The 18,822-nt window shown below is 35.8% G+C and overlaps 1 protein-coding gene across 4 annotated transcripts in view; it reads right to left on the bottom strand.

Annotated features, from left to right (window-relative positions):
• Positions 1-18,822, bottom strand: part of SOX6 (SRY-box transcription factor 6) — a 678,732-nt gene that overhangs the window by 47,968 nt on the left and 611,942 nt on the right. The gene's annotated exons all lie outside the window — the stretch shown is intronic.

The following is an 18,822-nucleotide window of genomic DNA, read 5'->3' on the forward strand; positions in this document are numbered from 1 at the left end:
ACCTGCCAGAGCTGCACATCTTCTCTCTGTTGGATCTGCTCCAGCAATCTAAAAGGAATGCAGTAGAGGGTTGAGCCAAGAACACAAACCCTTGAAAGAGCAGTTCTTATTAAAGTATACTGCTAAATTTAATGGGAGAGGAATTTTGCCATTTAGAGATCATAGTTTACATTGGTATTCCTGGGGAAATACACATCAGAATTTTATGCACAAAGATTTTAAAAACAAACATTTCAAAGTAGGCTGACCAGATGATGGCATTGATGCTATTATTCTGCCTCAGAGTTTCAACTGTGACTTCCTGGGACATGAAAAGGAGGACTAGCCATTGATCCGGGAAAGTTAAATACCCCTGCTATTTTAGGAGGGAAAGCCATAGATATTTTGCTTATTCACTAGTTCTTCTAGGAGCAGGAGTCTGAAGCATCACAGTGAAGGTTTCCTCTGCTGCTCTCTGGATCAGTAGCAGAGGGCTCACTGGCCATCATTAATATGGTGTTCTTGTCTACAGAAACATAGCGCATGTCCCCCTCTTGCCTCCTTGCTACTCTCCAGACTCAAACTTGGCTTTGTGTTATGCTTATGAATGAATGAAACCTTGTTGTTCATTACTATGAAACAATATTAAATGTCATGTCAGCTTGAATTTACAGACATGAAATAGCAGCTTCCAGCTCCGGGAATGGTTTCTGCATGTTATACTTAATGCATTATGCAGCAGTAGAGTGCTGATTGCTGTTCAGTCTATTGTTCAATGACCTAGTTCTGTACTGAGCATGTTCGGCATTAGATGGAAACACTCTGAGTGTTCTCTTCTGTAAGATGTTTAGAAACTTGGAAATATTCTTAAAGAGCAAACATACAATTACTTGATAGAGGCTGTGCCTCATTTGTACAGTCTCACTACATTTGTGCTTTCTAATATGATTATTTTTGAATATCATTATATTTCTATAATTAATTCCCATCAGTCAAATTGTGCAGGAAGTCTTCCAGTTCCCCCTTCATCACGGAATATGTTGAAATCTACGTCGCAAGAAAACACAGCAGAAACCTAGCTTTAATCTACAACATTCGTATGAAAGATTTGAAATAAAAATTATAATCATGAATTTCCCTAACAGGGTAATACTAAACTAGTTTCAGTAGCAGTATGTGGGGAAACCTCTGAAGTACGACACTTATAAAAAACAGAATGAAAATAAAAACCAAATTAAGTATGGTTCCCTAATATCTTCTTACATGAAAACACTGCTTCACAAGAGCAAATTAACCCAGATGCAGGACACAACGAAAAGCAACCACAAGCTGTGTGGGAGTTTCACACATTGTCGGGGAAAGGACAGCTGCTTTTAATCAGCCAATTTCTATTTTTGAGTAGCACTTTTGGTTGTCATGATGTAAAGAAAAAGAATTAAAGTGAAGATGAGTAGTACCCGGGAAAGCAAAATATTCAACCTTTGTTTTATCACATTGTTTCACATTTCAAATATTTGCATGTGAATGCTTTCCCCGTGTTAAATGCAAAAGGAGTTTTGATGTGACACCTGCAATCTTCTTGGAAGAACAACCTTTAACTGTATTTTCATAGGGGGAAAAACAACTTTCTCTGAAAATCAACAGACCGTGCTACCTATCAATATGCATATTTCAAGTATCTTTCTAGTCATTCATTCTCTTTGATTTTACTGGAAAATATTCTCAGTAAAAAAAAAAAAAGTTCCTGAAAGAATATCAATATTTTGACAAGGAAGGAGAAGAGGGAAAATTACATGCCATGGTTTGTAAAATCCTAAGACAACAAAGCTTACATGATGATAATATCTTTTCTTTTATAAAAAATGAAGTGCACTCACAATTCAGTAGTATCAGCTTGTTTTTAATAATAACAAAAAACATTCAGAACATTCAACAACACATTCACAGTGTCTTTGAAGTCATACATTTTTCTGACTTCATTGAAAAAAAGAAACTCCTCTGCAGAGATATTTTTCCTATAAAATATCAATATTTTGACAGAGCAGAAGTCAAGGAAGAATATTCCATGAAACACTTGTCAGATAGGAAGAAAATAAATCAATGATAGAAATTGTTTGGGGCAGTGAGTTGCATTTCAAATTTGGTAATATTAAGCACTTGTGTTTGAGATTAAAGAAGGACCCTGCAAAGCCATGCCCTTTCATATAAATTTCCACCTAGTCTCCCAGAAGATTTCCTTTTTTTCTTCAAAGAATAGCTCAGAATATTTATTTGCCAGCCACATAACCATAAGATAAGAGGGCCTGATGTCTACAAGTTACGTCTGGGCAGCTGAGCTAAGCAAAGATTTTAGCAGTGAGGTTGAACATGAGCCTAGTAAATACAGGATGTGGACGTGGGCACAGAGAGAAGTACAAAGATATTTTAGTTCCAAGAAGCTTAAACTTCTGGCCATTAAGTGCCAATGGGTATGCCCCTATATGGAACAAATAGAGACTGTGGGTGGGTGGCAATTTCTCTCTGCTTCTTTTTCCTTATTTTTTTAAATATATATATATATATATATATATACATACATACATACATATTTTTTTTTCTTCCACAACAGTTATCTCAGAAGTGGCAGTTCTTAAGTCCAAATTTCCCCACACACTTAAACTAGCTCTCACAATGTACATAGCTCCCAAGTAAGATATGTTGGAGATATAAGCAAAATACCTCAATGCTAATTTAATCCCAACCCCCCAGGAAAATTCTCCAGTGTTCATGTTGACAGTGAAATGTGCATTTTACATGCAGCAATGTGATCAGACACTTACTTATGCATTGTCAGTCACAAACATGCAGGCAACATAAAAGTTATTGAAAAAAATTAAAGTCAGCTCTGCTGTGTTGTAGGACTGTTGGCTCTCTAAGTGCTTTGAAATTATGATGTATGAGGTAGATGTTGCATATTAAATAAAGATATTTAAATGATAAAGCCCCCTTTAGTGAGAGCTGATGAATGTTAAATGTTACAAGCCACAAGACGGTAGCATCCATCATCTTCACATATTATCAGAGTCAATGACAGGGCAGCCTCACTGATGACAGATAGACTGCTGCATTATTATCCCTTATTTCCAGAGTCACTGAACAAACCATTCAACTCCTCAGACATTATTTTTAACTTTGCATTAAATTAGCAACTTTTCCCTCCCTACCATGGCAAGATTGATCAATTTTGTCTTTGCATGGGTGGAGAGAGAAAGAATGGATGTGGGGTAACTAAAAGAACAGAGGTTTGTTTTCATCTAGGAAGAAAAATCAACTCCCTCTTACTGGCAACAAATGTAAAATTGTGATCTGGGGAAAGAACAGCAATGAAACAGTAAGCACACAATAATGGCTTTTCTTTGCACTTAGATAAAAGCTGAATTTTTGATGTGCACAGTATATTTTAATAAAATTTTATATACTATGTTTTATACACTTATTGGCTATTCCATAATAATGTGTGTGCTAACAGTAAAATTGCTCTTAAATTTATGTGCGTTATTTATACGTTCCCACGTAACAATGCTTTTTGTTGTAAAAAATATTCTGTTTATTAATGTAACTTTACAACCACTGCATCCAAGATCCGTGGTAAATTAATGACATTTTTATTATTTTATAGTGTCATTAAATTTTTACTGATCACTCCATCAAACAGAGGCAGTAAAGGCCATAATGTAAACTGGGACACTTAGATCAGGCAGCAGGAAGACATTCCATATAGTCTGAAGAAAACTGCTAGCAATAAATGATATTTATACCATCTTTAAGCATGTGAGAATACTTGGATAAGTTTGGCAAAACTGTTTCAGTAGTAGAGTGGATTGTGTACTTAAATAACAGTTTGCTTGCCAGCGAGACAAGCCTTTTTCAAACCATACGCGAGATGACTGATTGCAGCCATCTTCCGAAAACCAACACGTGAAATGTAGTGATGCTCTGGGCACCCTCCCTTCTGGGTTACCAAGACTGGCCAGGCTATGCCATGCCTCCAATTATTTCAACATGGTCCCCTTTTCTACAAACTGAAGTGGAAAATGCTACAGGCTGAGAGAGGCTTTTTGTTTGCTGCTTTTCAAACAAATACATTTCATTTAAGTATATGAATACATCTGGACAATGATGTGATATATTTTATTTCAGTGGTACAAATGAGAGGTACTTTACCAGCCTTTATTCAAAAGCTCATTTCTAAAGGATGTCTGAACATACAACTAAGGGGTCATTACCTATACTGTTGTTAAAATGGGTAAAAAATCGTTATCTCATGTTATTTTCATATGTAAAATACATTATAATGAGGATACATTCTACACTGGCTCTCTTAGATTAACCTAAATGTGTGTTATCAACTAATTGCCAAATATTCTATTTATATGTACAGAAGACAGTAAATAGAAAATTCTATGTTCATATAATCATGGATTTAGAAGTGCCTAACTCCTACATGGCAATTCTGGTATGATTCTTTTTTAAGTAAATAAGAATTTTGCTGTTACATCCTAAAATACATATTTAAACATTAAAGACTTTTTAAAATCTTTCAAATTTGTAACGATAAGGACTTTTGCCAGGAAGGCTAATGCTGCAGCCCCACCAGTCATACATTTTGTGTATTCCTAAAGCAGAGTGTTCTAAAAGAAATAACAAATATATGTATTATGAATAGAAATTCTCTAAGGCCACAATATTCTGAGATATGATCTATCCTTAAAGTTTCAGCTACGCCTAAGTTATTGAGTGCAAGCCAAATGAAGTCTTGGCGTTTTCACCCCACCTTTTAGCTTCAATTTTTCTGAACATTTGATTTCCACCTGTATATTTTAGCGTATCTCCAACTCAGGAAAACTCTTTCCTAAACTAAAAGTGAAGACTTCTCTGCAAAAGCAGCTTCCCCCTTACTCAGCCTCCCTTTCTTTCCTGTGTTTACGTCAGTGCTAACAGGTCAGTATTAATATTATTTGTCCCAAGGCTTTTCTTGCCCCTCTCTGTTCAGTCAATCATTCAGGCTTGCTCAGTTTTCTTCCACAGCGCCTCTTGCCCCGGTCCCTCCCTCAGTGCCCTCCTGCCATGGCCAACTGCCCCAGCACACACCTTCATGCCTGCACACCTAACTCGCTGCTCCAGCCTCCGTTCTGGCCTGCCTGGTCCTTGGCACTGCCCTCCTCAGTCTATGTACTCACACTCCTCACAGAGTTCCACTTCATGTCTCTGATTCAAACCCTTTCACGGCTTCCTATTTTCTTTTGCATTTCATCCAAACTCCTCCACATGGCTTTCAAGGTCTTTCAAGCATTGCTCCCCACATGCCTTTTAAAAGTCGATTTCCTACAATTCTCCCATCATATATATTCTCTGCTTCAGGTGGACAGTGACTCATCTTCCAATAATAAATATCGTGATCATGCCTTCCCCATGGCTGCTCGGATATGCTTCCTTTCCCTTCTTAGCCAAGTCCTATTCATATTGAAAAACCTAAGTTTTCCATGAACTCTATAATCTCTGTGATCTATCTACTCTCTGATACACAAAAATTCTTAGTTTCCCTACATAATTAGCCCCTAGTTACATACCAAGTCACAGCATTGGGCATTTGATTCACGTGCACTCCCGAGTCTCCTCCAACAACATCAAAAGATTTTTCAAGCCAAGGATTGCATCTTAGACCTTTTCTATATATTTTGGTATTAGTGTCCATAAATACTTGCAGGTTTATACAAAGCCACATAATTGATTTACCCATATAAATAAAAAACATCCTGCACAAATGAGTGTCCACAAAGGCAATAATCCAAATAAGGAAATTCAGTAAAACACCTTAAATATTTTGTAAAAGAGGGAAATAGAATTTTAGAAGGAGACAATTTTAGAAGGAGACAATAGAAAAATGCAAGTTGATTAAATAACTTAATATGAAAAAGAGGTTTTGAATTCAGCTTGGAATTTCTGCAGGTTAATACATCCATCTTTGCAAAGTTTTTGCAAAACACTGGCAAAAGAAGACACTACCTACTGTAAATGCTTGTCTTAAAAAGTAGTACACATTTCAAAATAAAAAGTTTTGTTTTGTTTTGTTTCAAAAATATTAATAAGACAATGCTAAGTATAATATTGAGAGATATTCTATCTCTTATTCTGGATAACTTACTCTAATTCCTTGCTCTGGATGTATCTTGTTGCCATGATATGATTCTCAAGAAATATTACTTAACCACACATTTGGTTTCCTTTTTATGACTTAAAAACTCTATCACTTTATTTTCCTTTATTTTATATCCTTTATTATACATATAGTAATTTAATGGATGATCAAAAAGCGTAGGCTTTACATTGGAAAGTAGCCACATACACTTTTTAGAAGGTGATTCTTTTTGGAGGGAATTATTTTAGAGACATTGAGATTTACTTCCATAGCAATATTTTGATGGTTCTAGACTAAGTAATCATGACAATAAAGACTTTGGCTGGGAGAAATGAGGTTCATTATGGAATCTCATTGTTAAATAATATTTTGTCAGCTAAAACTATTAATTTGTCTAGCTTCTAATACACCTTTAACATCAAAATTGTGCTAGGACTCATGAATTAGTTAAGTTCTAACTAATGTTTTCCAACTATGTTTTCCCCCATAGCACAAATACACCTATTGAAGTAAACTGGGGAATATTACCACTTACTAATTATCTACTATGTGCAAAGCTCCTTCCAGTGAGCATTTCTTTTAACCTCACACCAATGTACAAGGAAAATACTATTGCTATCAATTGTATAAGAGAAGGTAAGGCTCAAAAGGAGTTTTTAATATTTTATTTAAGTCATTTTACCAAAACTTATATAGGCATTTATGCTGAGGTGAATTTAGAATCATGACTCTACAACTTAATTACCATGTGATCTCTGAGCTTATTCCCACATTTGTAAAATTGAACAGAAAATAGTCATGCCGCAGGGCTGTGATGATTAAATGAGAGATCACATATGTGCTTTGCAAAAAATAAAGCAACTCATAAAATATCTACTTCTGTTAAAGATATTCAGCATTTGCTAAATGTTTCAAAGCTAAACATTAACGAAGACAGTGTCCTGATCCAAAGGCCAATGTCCCTTCTCCAGTATCAACAATGGAACTATATAACCAAAGGTGCTTTCCTTTTGTCTTGGTAGTTAAGCATCTCAGAACTACAATTATACCTCAACCCTAGTAACCATGTAGGAGCTGGATATTGTTACTCTCTACTTTTAAGCCTTCAAATCTCCCCATCACCTGTATGATAAGAGCCAAATGTCTCTGTAGAGCTTGTATGACCTTTTATGATCTTGCTCCTGTTCCCTCACCAGCTTCATGTCTTACTCATTCCAGATTATACTCTCTATTCCAATAAAATGGAATTTCTTGGAGCTTCCTGAACAAGCTTTTATATTCCAAAACCCTGTGTATTTCCATATACCATTCTTTCTTTCTAGAATGTCATCACTTTCTGATGACATCATAATTCATCCTTTCTAAGCCTAATTAAAGCATTTCTTCTGGACAAAATCTTTGTTGACTTTCTTCCACCAGCCCCAGGCAGAATCCATTAATATCTCCCCTTCTTTTGTTCCATCACCATACCATGTGTTTATAGAAAAGTGTGTTACAATTATTGGTTTATATGTCTGTTTATATCTCTCCTCAACTTGTTCCTTGAGGTACAGTATCCATGTCTTATTACCCCTATATCATAAGTGCCTCTTAAGATGTTACACACACTAGGCTCTGTAGTTACTAAATCCTGATAATCCTGGTAAAATTATTTCCCTTTCTTTTTTCATTTTACTTTTAAATAAAATAAAATTAATTTTCAGATCCTTTTAGAAAGCAGTGAGACATAAATGATCAAAAGACAGATAAATACAAAGGAAGGTCTATAAATCAGTTAAACACTAGACTGAAATTGGCCTAGTGCTGTGATACAGAAAATCTGCCTTATTATTATTATTATTATTTGAAAGGGCTCTGCAAGAGAAGTTTCCCTGAAATCTCCACCTCCCCCCAAATACCTTTCTTTTACAACTTCTGACATTGCTTAACAATCCACCTTTAGCAATTAATTCTTTGAATTAATTAAAAATGCCAATCTCTTATGAAAGAGTAATAGAATAAACTGCCATAACTGAATCATATTAATTTCAGTTTAATTCCTCTTGAGAAACAAGAAAATTCCTAGGGAGGATAATCCCAGTAAAAGCACATGAACAGAGACATAAGTCATTTGGTGAAGGGGGATCCTTAGGTACTGTAATCCCAATGAAATAATTTCACAAGAGTTTGGAAACATCGAAGCTGAGCCAAGATGGTTGTTATGGGCTGAACTGGGTCTCCCCAAGATTCAAATGTTGATGCCCTTTCCCCTACTACCACAGACTGTGACTGTCTTTGGAGACAGGGCCTTTAAAACAGTGATTAAGTTAAAATCTGACTGGTATCCTTATAAAACGAGCAAATCTGGACACAGAAAGAGACGCCAGGGATGTATGCACCCGGAGGAAAGACCAGCTGAGGACAGAGCAAGAAGGCGTCCATCTACAAGCCAAGGTGAGAAGCTTCAGAAGAACCTAAACCTGCTGACCTCTTGATCTTGAACTACCAGCCACCAGCACTGCTAGAAAATTAATTTCTGTTGTTTAGGCCATGCAGTCCATGGTATTTTGTTATGGTAGCCCTAGAAAACTAATACAATGGCAGCTTCTGTCTCTTATGCCATGAAAGTTTCTTGTTGCTGGCCAAAAATTATCAAATGATAAAGAAGCAAATTTTAGCTGAAGTCCTATTGGCTTCAAAAACAATTCTCTGGAAGCTTTTGCCACTAGGACCTAGTAGTGGTTCTATCTGTTGACAGCCTATGTATCTATCTATCTATCTATTTATGATTCTTCAAAAGAGAAAGTTCTCCTTTAAAGGGAAGCAAGGGCTTGGCAAAAGTTTTCAAAACCAGAAGATTCATACTTGAGGCAAGAAATAAAATCAATAGACTGACAAGAGCTGTTTAGATCAACTCTCAGAATGCTGATATATGCCACTGGACTATAAGCTTTTTGGGGAAGAGAAAGTGTCTCCTGATCCTCTCTATCCCCAGCTAAGACTGAGCCCTGCAAGCAGAGAAGAAGCATGCAGCACATGCTTGCTTAAATGAACCAATGTCTGCAGAGCTTCTCGTGGATATGTTTTATGGAGCTTTCAAAAACATTCTCAAATGATGTATGACAAGTTTCCCTCAAGATGTGAAGAGTACACTAAACTAAGCAAGTTCTGTCTCCATACTCCTGGCAAGGGCAGCATCCTGTACATCTCTTACAACACACACTTAGACTCTTGTCACTGACCATCAGATGATAAATGATACAGTAGCATTAACTCTGAAGATATGAGACCCTTCTAAGCTTGGGAGCCACTGAATTAAATTACTTTCATCAGGATTATAGTGCTCACTGAACCCCTTTAACCAAATGCTTTCTGTCTCATTCATATGGTTTTAATATGGTTTTAACCAATTGCAAGGTTATTTATAAGTTTGCAGCTCCCAAGTAGAGTTATAAAGCATTCAGATTTAAGCAAATCCAGTTGTGTGGCAGCCCAACTCCTACTTATATGTGGTTTCAACTTTTTTATTCGAGTACAGAGGCATGATGCAGATTTGTTCCTGAATATTCTCTGATTAACCATTTGTTTCAGTAAAAAGTTTACCAAAAGTTCCATTGTAAAATTACACAAACTCCTATTAAATCTGAACACATGATTTAAAATCTGGAGTATTCTCTCCCCACTTAAACCACCGATAAGACATTGTTATTCTAACATTTACCATACGAACAAAGAATGTCACAATAAATTAATGATCAGCTAAGTAAATGTCTTTGCCCAAAAAGGTATCTTGGGAATTCTATTATTTCAAAATCTAGGGACTTGATTTTCAGATACCTATTTAATTTACAATGTGTACTTTTTAATAGTGTCTGTAGAAACACAAGTGCAGTTTATTCAAGTTGAAAACATCAAAGCTATATAAATCAAGAATAAATATTTTCTTCAAAATATATCTTCTATTGCAATTTTAGCTGGCAAACTGATAAATTCAAAGATTTCTTTCTCTCAGAAACATAAACACAAAAAGTGGGAAAATATAAGGTATTGTCACCATGTATTTGTTTTAATTTATGAGATATATAAATATATCATGTCTCCTAAGAGCTTTTCCTATAATTTAAAGAAATATGTATGCTACAAAAATAGCATATATCTAAAAAGGAAAATATGGGGCATGAGAAAGCTTTAGTGCCAGAAGGAAATGAAAGGTCTCTTCGTGCAGAGAGCGCTGGGACCAAGGGGGTCAAGACACTTACCTGAAGTCACGTAGCTGACTGGTAACAGATCCAGTGCATGTCTCCCAGCCTCCAGGTTTTCAGCTTCCTGCTCCTTCCACTGAGCTGCTCTGTACTCCTTACAAACTCTGCTAGTCCCTGTCTACTTCATCTGTAAAATGTGGGAGTTGAATTAACTTATCTCTATGGTTTCTTCCAGCTCTGAAATCTTAGGATTCCATGATACTTGACTTTGCTTTCTGAGATGTACACTGTAGCATACACCAGTAAAATCACTTTGCTATGTCATAAAAAATTCTGAGTAATTATTCATATTCTCAAGGAAAGCACTCAAAAATAACTCATTTGTCAATCGAGCCTGCCAAAGCATGGTCACACTTAGGCAAAAAACATTTGTTTGCTACTGCTGAAATTCCATAGGCAAAAGCAATAGAAGAGACAGGGGAAGGAAAAGGAAGGAGGCAGGGAAAATCAGAGGGAAAACATTTTAATCTGAATTTGGCTTAAATATGCCTCTGTGTCCCTAGTTTGGTATTCATTATGTTGGCACTAGCATAGAATACAACTTTTGCCTTCAAGAAAAGTAAAACAAATGTAAAGATTGCTGCTAGAAGAGGACCTCTCTTCAGAAAAAAACTGATTAACTTCTTGATGTCAAGATTTTGTATATTCTACTGTTGTCCTCCTTCTAGGAAGAAGGAAGTATTAATAAGGTCAAATGAAATCATAAATGAGTATTCAAATACAAAATAAAAATAACCCAGAACTGTGTTCAATTGTTTGTGGAAGAAGCTTTCTTTAAGATCAAGTAAAATTAAAATTTAGCAACTCTGTTTTCATTTCATAAAAATTGAAAATCATTCTGAAATTGAAATTTTAAACATGAGTTTAAAAGAAGAAGAAAATATTTAGGAATGCTTTATAAAATAATACCCCAATATGGCAGCATTACAAAGGACAAAAGATAGTGTCCAACTGTGGTGATATGTGTTAATTGTATGGTTTTCCAAAGATGTGGGAGAACTGATATCAATTACAGTATAATTACCATTACTTCCAACAGAGTTAACATGTAGTTACCACAAAATAACATACAATTAACTGGTGTCACATTGCACACCAGACTAAATAAGATACAAATTAAGAATTCCCAAATGTAGCCATAATACTATTCTCTTTTAAAAATAAAATAAAAATAAAACAACTTTTCTCTGATAATGTCACAGCATTTTCAGGAATTAGTGCAATTAATAAAAGAGGAAAAAACCAAGACATATAAGTCAGAAAGCATCATTTTTAGTTATAAGATGAAAAACCAGATAGGTAGGGAAAAGTATGTATTAACAAAAATTTAAATTTAATAAGCTAAAGCTGTTGTAAATAAAATTAGAATTTTCCTTACATCTCTTTCAGTTCCTGAAAATTAGGCAGCTATATTTTAAAACCAAATTCAAAAATGTTTTTGGTTACTGATAGCTAATATTTTTTACTTTATCAAACATTAAACAAGAACTTGTTTTAGTGGTTCTATAGACAGACACGAAAATGAGTAAGGCTCAGTCTAAGAAGAAAACTTAAACAGATTTTCAGTTATTTGCTATGTGAAGTGGTAAATCATGTCTCAATATAAGCAATTTCCTTATCAGGAGGTGAAATTAAGGAACAAAAGAATGCTATGGTTTAGTTTCAAGAAGCAAAATTCCTGCTTGGAATGTCTCAAGTCAGCAACAATAACACCGGACACCTCCACATGCTGCACATGAGAGAGGGGCATGTGTGGGAACACGTACATGCCAAACGCGCATCTAGGTTTAATTAGAATAGAACTGAAAATGGCAGAGTGCAATGCTGTGAAGTTGATGAGAGGACAAAAGGAAAGAAGCTGTATTTAAAATACAGCTACAGTGTATCTGCTATATCCGTTTCAAACATCTGGGCTTCCAATTATTTATTGAACTCATGTATAAGAGTTATTTGTGAATACTGCAAACAGTTATAGAACAGGAACATGCTAACTACTTTGTAAAATACTTGCAGGATTGAACGCTTGATAAAATCTTGAACAATATGAGTGAAAACTGCTATGATGTTATTATCTTTTAGTAAATGTGTGAAAGTTATGAAGAGGTTAGCATGCTAAGAATAAATTTTATAAACAGAATGCTAATTAATGTAGTGGACATATTTTATTAGGAACTTGTATTTTGCATATGTTTGAAGATTTAGTTTATCCTACATCTGACTTTTTTTCTTTTTTCCCCCCTTTTTTGGAATCCAAAGGGATACTTGATATTAAAGGAGACTAGACACATTAGTAAAAGGCTGCACATCTTATTTGAAGATTACAGAAGCAAAAATACATAAAGCTTTCAGGGAAGTTCCCTATGTAGTCAATATTTTCCCTTTTTCTCTGAATATGGAGCTTGGGAATATATGTGTTATTCTTGCACCCATTTCCATGTTTTACTCTATCAAATTCATGACCCTTTTGTTAGGCTGCATGCGAAACCATGCTGGTTAGGAGGGATGACAACAGAGCAACGATAGGTACGTCATTATGTCATGTTATTTCCTCTTGTTCCCACATCACTGTTACATTCCTCTGATTATTGCAGTCTCAAAAAATGTGCTGATCACTGTGTGTGTTAGGCGACACTGCAACCCTGAGAAGCAGATATCCCAGATAGAGTACATTATGCATGTGATGTAAATGAGGTATGCGCTCTCCACATATCGGCCCTTTGTCATCAAAGCGCTGGCAAACAGAGAGGATGGGTGCAAGTGCTTTTGTGCCCTTCCACTGTTTCCATAATGACAAAAGTAAGTAAATAAAAATAAAAAATCATCTGTTCTTCACACTGACCTTAAATGGTCAGTTGAAATATTTTCAATTTGAAGTATATTTTGGGTAGAGGTTTTTGGTTTTTGTTATTATATAGTAGGGAGAAAAAAGGGTTTGCCATCCCCAAATTCAGAGATTAGAAACTGAGATGTGGTGTATCATATGCCATACCAGTGAGGGAAGAGACTGCACCAACTTTATTTCTCAAAACCAAATAGTAAGATATTTTAAAAATGTGGAATCTGAATTCCTGGTCTAAAAGCAAGTGCTTCAATATAATCAAACCATCTTTCCTGCAGAATTAGAAATGGTGCTTAGATCCCAAGTTAAAATTTCTAAATGAAATAAAAACAACACCTCCAAGGGATCTAGTACTGAACCATCAGTAAATAAGCACAGGTTTATTCCTAAAGCTTAGATAGCAGCTCTCCTTGTCCCTCTCCATCCTGCCTAGACAGGGAGAAATCAGAAAAACGAGCCAAAGCAGGATATGAGGCAGAAAGATAGTTCACACAATCTCAAAGATTATCTAATGAGAATTAACTAAAATGGATTTGCACAGTCTCAAGGAAAAAAATAGTCATTGTAGAACAATAACTTCCCATGTGAATGTTATAATTAGCAGAGTTTTTAAATCTCTGTAGATTTTATAATGGCACTTTCAGACCAATTAATGACTTAAGAAAAAAAAATCATGAGTATAACAATTACACAAGCTACAGAAGTTTTTATAATATAGCTCTTATTTAATTCTACTGTATATATTTGACATAAGAGCAAAACCTAAAAAAAGACTAAATCTGCTTTTCACTGATTAAATAAAACTCATATTCAAATTATATCATGATTAAAATTTCAGTTTTCCATTGCTGAAGCAATGACTAAAAAGTAGCAAAAAAATTGCTTATAAAACTGGCCAACCTTCTTGCCTGCATCAGGACCAAGATATTAAAATGTCATTTATAAGCTGTGGATAGTGTTCTCTTATTGGCAATGTGACATGAAGGGCTGGATTATTATATTGCTCAGACCAAATAAACAAACAAGTCAATATAAATATGTTCAATTTAGGAACCGTTTGGTTTGAAATATTGGTCTTCCCTTGAAGACTAGCTAATATATTTGAGTGCTCACACTTGTACTTTCAGTTATTTTAAAATTCATTGACAATTGTTATGTCTGAATTAAAAATAATATAAATTTTTTAAAAGTTAACTGTCCATTGTTCATTTAGTCACATAATTTGCCTTCTGGGTGAGCTGATTTGACTACAAACTTTACTCTTTAGTATGGTTTCTACTTGAAGATAAATATTTCATATTCCCTCAGATATCATCTATAGATAAGGTTTTATCTCATTAAGTTACCTTTTAAAATTATGTAAGACTGAAGAAATGATTCTGGAAGACTAGTTTGTACAGAGTCACATGAAATTCACTTATGCACCATGATTTGATCGCATTGTACTGCACCTAATGAGTAAATCCATCTACATGTAAATAATCCTAAATCATCAGCTAATTATTTGAGAAAAAAATAAATGTTTCCTATAAACTCCAAACATCTTTGGTACAACAGACCTAATTTGCTTGACATAGACTTCACTTCCTTTCTATATTCTCTCCTTCCCACCATCACCCACAAAGAAGATAAACAAAAATTGTTTTATTTATGGAAAAAAAGTGATGACATGCTACTTATTTATGCTATCAGCCTAAGGGAGATTTGGGTCCACCTCATTCCAATGAAACAGGAAGCAGGAGGCACACAGCATAAAGCTTCCCTTCTAGGTGGAAATCACTGACTCAGTTTGCCTGTTCCTCACACAATAAATATGGCCCATGCTCAGCCTTGGTGACCATCATCATATTATAAATTATAAATCCCTTTTCCTCATATTATCTCATTTGTAAGGCATAGTCATCCTAATTTAATAGAACATACTCAGGCTCAGGAAGATTAGAGACTTCTCCAAGATGACACAGATAGTTGAGTTAGATGCAGGCCTAGAAGACAGATCTCTAGCTTTTAAAGTCCATGCTAACTGCCTTCTACTGTTTCACACAGCTTAATTTATGCAACTTGACTCAGTTTTAGGTACATGAAATCAGGAAGATCAGCATCCAAGCTGGCTTCCAAAGCTTTGCAAGTCAGTATTTATTTTATAAATTTAACTTTTTGAAGCTATTCAAATATAATACTTCACTGCATAGCTGTTTAAATAAATAAAATCAGCATTAGATTCTGAATAAATTTGTACTGGTTGTCTCTTAGGCCCCCTAGGCTGTGCTACCATTTCATATATGGGTAATTCTTACACAATTTTAGAGGCCTTATCTCTGGAGATGCACACCCAGGAGCTCCTCTTACTATGCTGCTATGAAGGACACAGTAGGGTAGATAGATATGCAGGTATCACATGCTAGAACCCTGCCATCGAAGAATCCAGAGACAGCAGCTGCCTCTTCTAACGATAAGAGCTTGGATAAAAATCAGTGGTCAGAGACTGCACCCTAACTGCAGTAGGCTGCAAGGATGCAGTGAGAAGTAAAGGAAGGAGGGAGGGAGGAAGTGAAGAAAGAGAGAGGAAGGAGAGAAAGGGGGAGAAGGGGTGGGGATGTGGAGAGAGGACAGGAAGGAGGTTAGAGAGGGAGAAAGGAAAGGAGAGAACTATATTCATACACAATATATATGTGCACAGAAGACAGAGACTGAGAAGTGCAGACTGTGGGCAATGGACTCACAACTTCCAGAATAGAAAACAGAGGAGAAAGTAGCAGTTGAGGCAGAGCAACTTGGGATAGCTAAAAGAGACTTCAACTTCAAGCTGCTAGTAAGTAGCAACTCTCCTATAGGGTGTGAATATAGTAAGAGGATAACTCTCCTATTAAAATGTGAATTTCCTCAGTATGAGAAAGGCCAAACACATTCAAAAGTGCAGACAGATTTAGATGAAAATGAATTTTATCCGTATAAGAATAAGTACTTCTTCCAAAATCTAGTCTATAGTCATGAGCAAACAATCAATGAATAATGACTAAGTTTTTTTGGCTCAGTGTTAGGGGAAAAGCAAAGAGTAAGACATGGGCTCTTCCTTCAAGTTACCAATTATGGCAACCTAACAGTGTGGTGCAGTAAAAAAGCACAGAATTTATGTAGAGAAGAGCTGGTGTTTGAACCCAGAATTACCCACATGAATTCTCAGTGTTTTCTATTTGTTTTTTACCTGTAATGGGGGGATTACAAAAGATAATAATCCCTATCTCACAAAATTTTTGTGCAAATCAAATGATATTTTATACACAAGTATTTATCAGTCATGAATGCCTATGAATTATGTTACTGATTTCAAATTTCCACTTAGATTTATAATCCTGTATCACCCTGAGGTTTCTGCCACTGACAAGAATGGGAGCAACTTATTAATAGTTGCTTCTGTAGATGCTTTTGTAACAAGTTGATTTCCTGCAAGTTTATCTATTTGAAGAAATACACTCAATTTACCTCAGCCACCACTACTATTGATATTATTCATTCTCTCTCTCTCTCTCTCTCTCTCACACACACACACACACACACACACACACAGAATCATACAAACAGCCTCTCGGTTAAATGTTTTAGCCAGGTATTCAGGCTTCCATAATCCGAACCCTGCCCCTCTCTGGCTCAGAGCCCACTCCTCTCCTGATTGAACTGTCCTCTCCAGCCATTATTCCCCATAGGAGGAGACACACATCCCATTCACACTTATGCTAGGACACTGCCTGGACACTCTTCTCTGCATTCTTTATCTTGCCTGTCCTTTCTCTGAGGTATTTTGAGTCTTTCCTGTTCCACAGAACCTCTCTTTCCACCCAGTCACTGATCAGCAGGGCCTCTTTTTACGGTTAGGACCTTAATTACCCTCACAACTTGTTTCACTTGTTTGGCCCTTGAATCCTATATTGCCTGGTTCCCTTTTATGCATCTGTCCTGCTTCCCAAATCAGACTATACTCTCCTGCAGGGCAGAAAGGGACAAGTCAATATTTCTCTAAATCATAAACATCTAACACGAGCCCTGTACATCAGATGTATCTAACATCCTGTGATGTCTAATGGTTGCAAACAACAATAAGGGACACAGAAGATTATTTACTTATATCTACCTTACTCCATATATTATCTTATTTAATCTTTTCTACAACCTTATATGGTATATTCATCATTTCTACCTTTTAAGTGAGTAAACAAAGGCACAGAAAAGTAAATAACGGGCCCCAGGTGAAACTGCTAGTAATGCATGTGTTGCTGAAGTGAAAAGATCACTATTAGGCTGTGACGCTGAGATCTGTACCTAGACATGACTGATTTCAAAGCACCAAGACTAAATAATTTAGTACCACCACCATAAACATTTTAGGGCCACATGAACATTTTTGTTTTTTTGTGGAGACGGTGTCTGACTCTTGCTTAGGCTAGTCTCGAACACCTGAGCTCAAGTGATACTCCCGCCTTGGCCTCAGAGTGCTAGGATTACAGGTGTGAGCCACCACACCCAGCCTGAACATTCTTTCATTCATGATGTTTGCCTAGACATGGGGAAATCATTCCATGGCAATCAAATTAGGGGTCTAGAATAAGAAAGACTAAACTTTCTACCAATCTCCTTTGTAGAAATGTTAAGATCAGAGAACTCATGTTCTTAAAAGAACAGAAAGGGCTTGATAAACCAATGTGATTTTTTAATTTTAAGAGTTCACTAAAATGTTTCTTTAAGTAGAGATGATGCTTGCCTTCTGGTCCCCATTTTACAGATGGAAAAACAGATTAATTTTAATATTGATATCTTAATATCAACATAGGCAAGAAGACCCCAAATTTATGGTTTCTCTCTTTATAAAAATTATACTGATTCTCAATATGGGAAGAGAATCACTTAAATTGATCTTCTTTATTGAGAGCTACAGGGGACTCTTGCAGCCTAAAAGATATGAGAACTATGGCCATTGCGCAATGAATTTTACAAGACACCCTTTGTGTTATTTCAGAACCCATGTTGTTGACGTTATTTATAAAAAGATATACAGGGCAAATCAGGGTTGAACCAAAAATAAAAGCAAGCATTTCCATCCATAGTGGGAAGACAGCATTTTGGGAAATTCTAATCTTAGTTGCAAATGTCAAAGATTGCAAACTGGATCTTAGCTAAAAGTGAACTTATTTCTGCTGGAGTGCTCCAATGATACATTTTTGACAACCAGATTTAAGACAATGCTGAGAAGAAAGCAGGGATGGAAAGAATCTATTATATAAAGTGTATCAGTGTGCAGAGCTGTCACATATACTCTCTATACATAGCCCTAGGCCTACCAGCTGAAAAATGAAAATAATCAAGTATATTAATACATGACACCATAAAGAGAAGATAGTAGAATACATACACAAAGAATTATATATATCAACACACACACACACACACACACACACACACACTATTATACAGTCTCATGTATACACCCAGGTCAATAGGCACTGACAGACTGACACAGATTCAGAGAGAGACACAGACACGGGCCTACAGACAAACCAATAGACACACAAACTTAGACAGACGCACACTCA

Source organism: Eulemur rufifrons, chromosome 6 (assembly GCF_041146395.1).
Source record: "Eulemur rufifrons isolate Redbay chromosome 6, OSU_ERuf_1, whole genome shotgun sequence".
Classification (NCBI taxonomy): domain Eukaryota; kingdom Metazoa; phylum Chordata; class Mammalia; order Primates; family Lemuridae; genus Eulemur; species Eulemur rufifrons.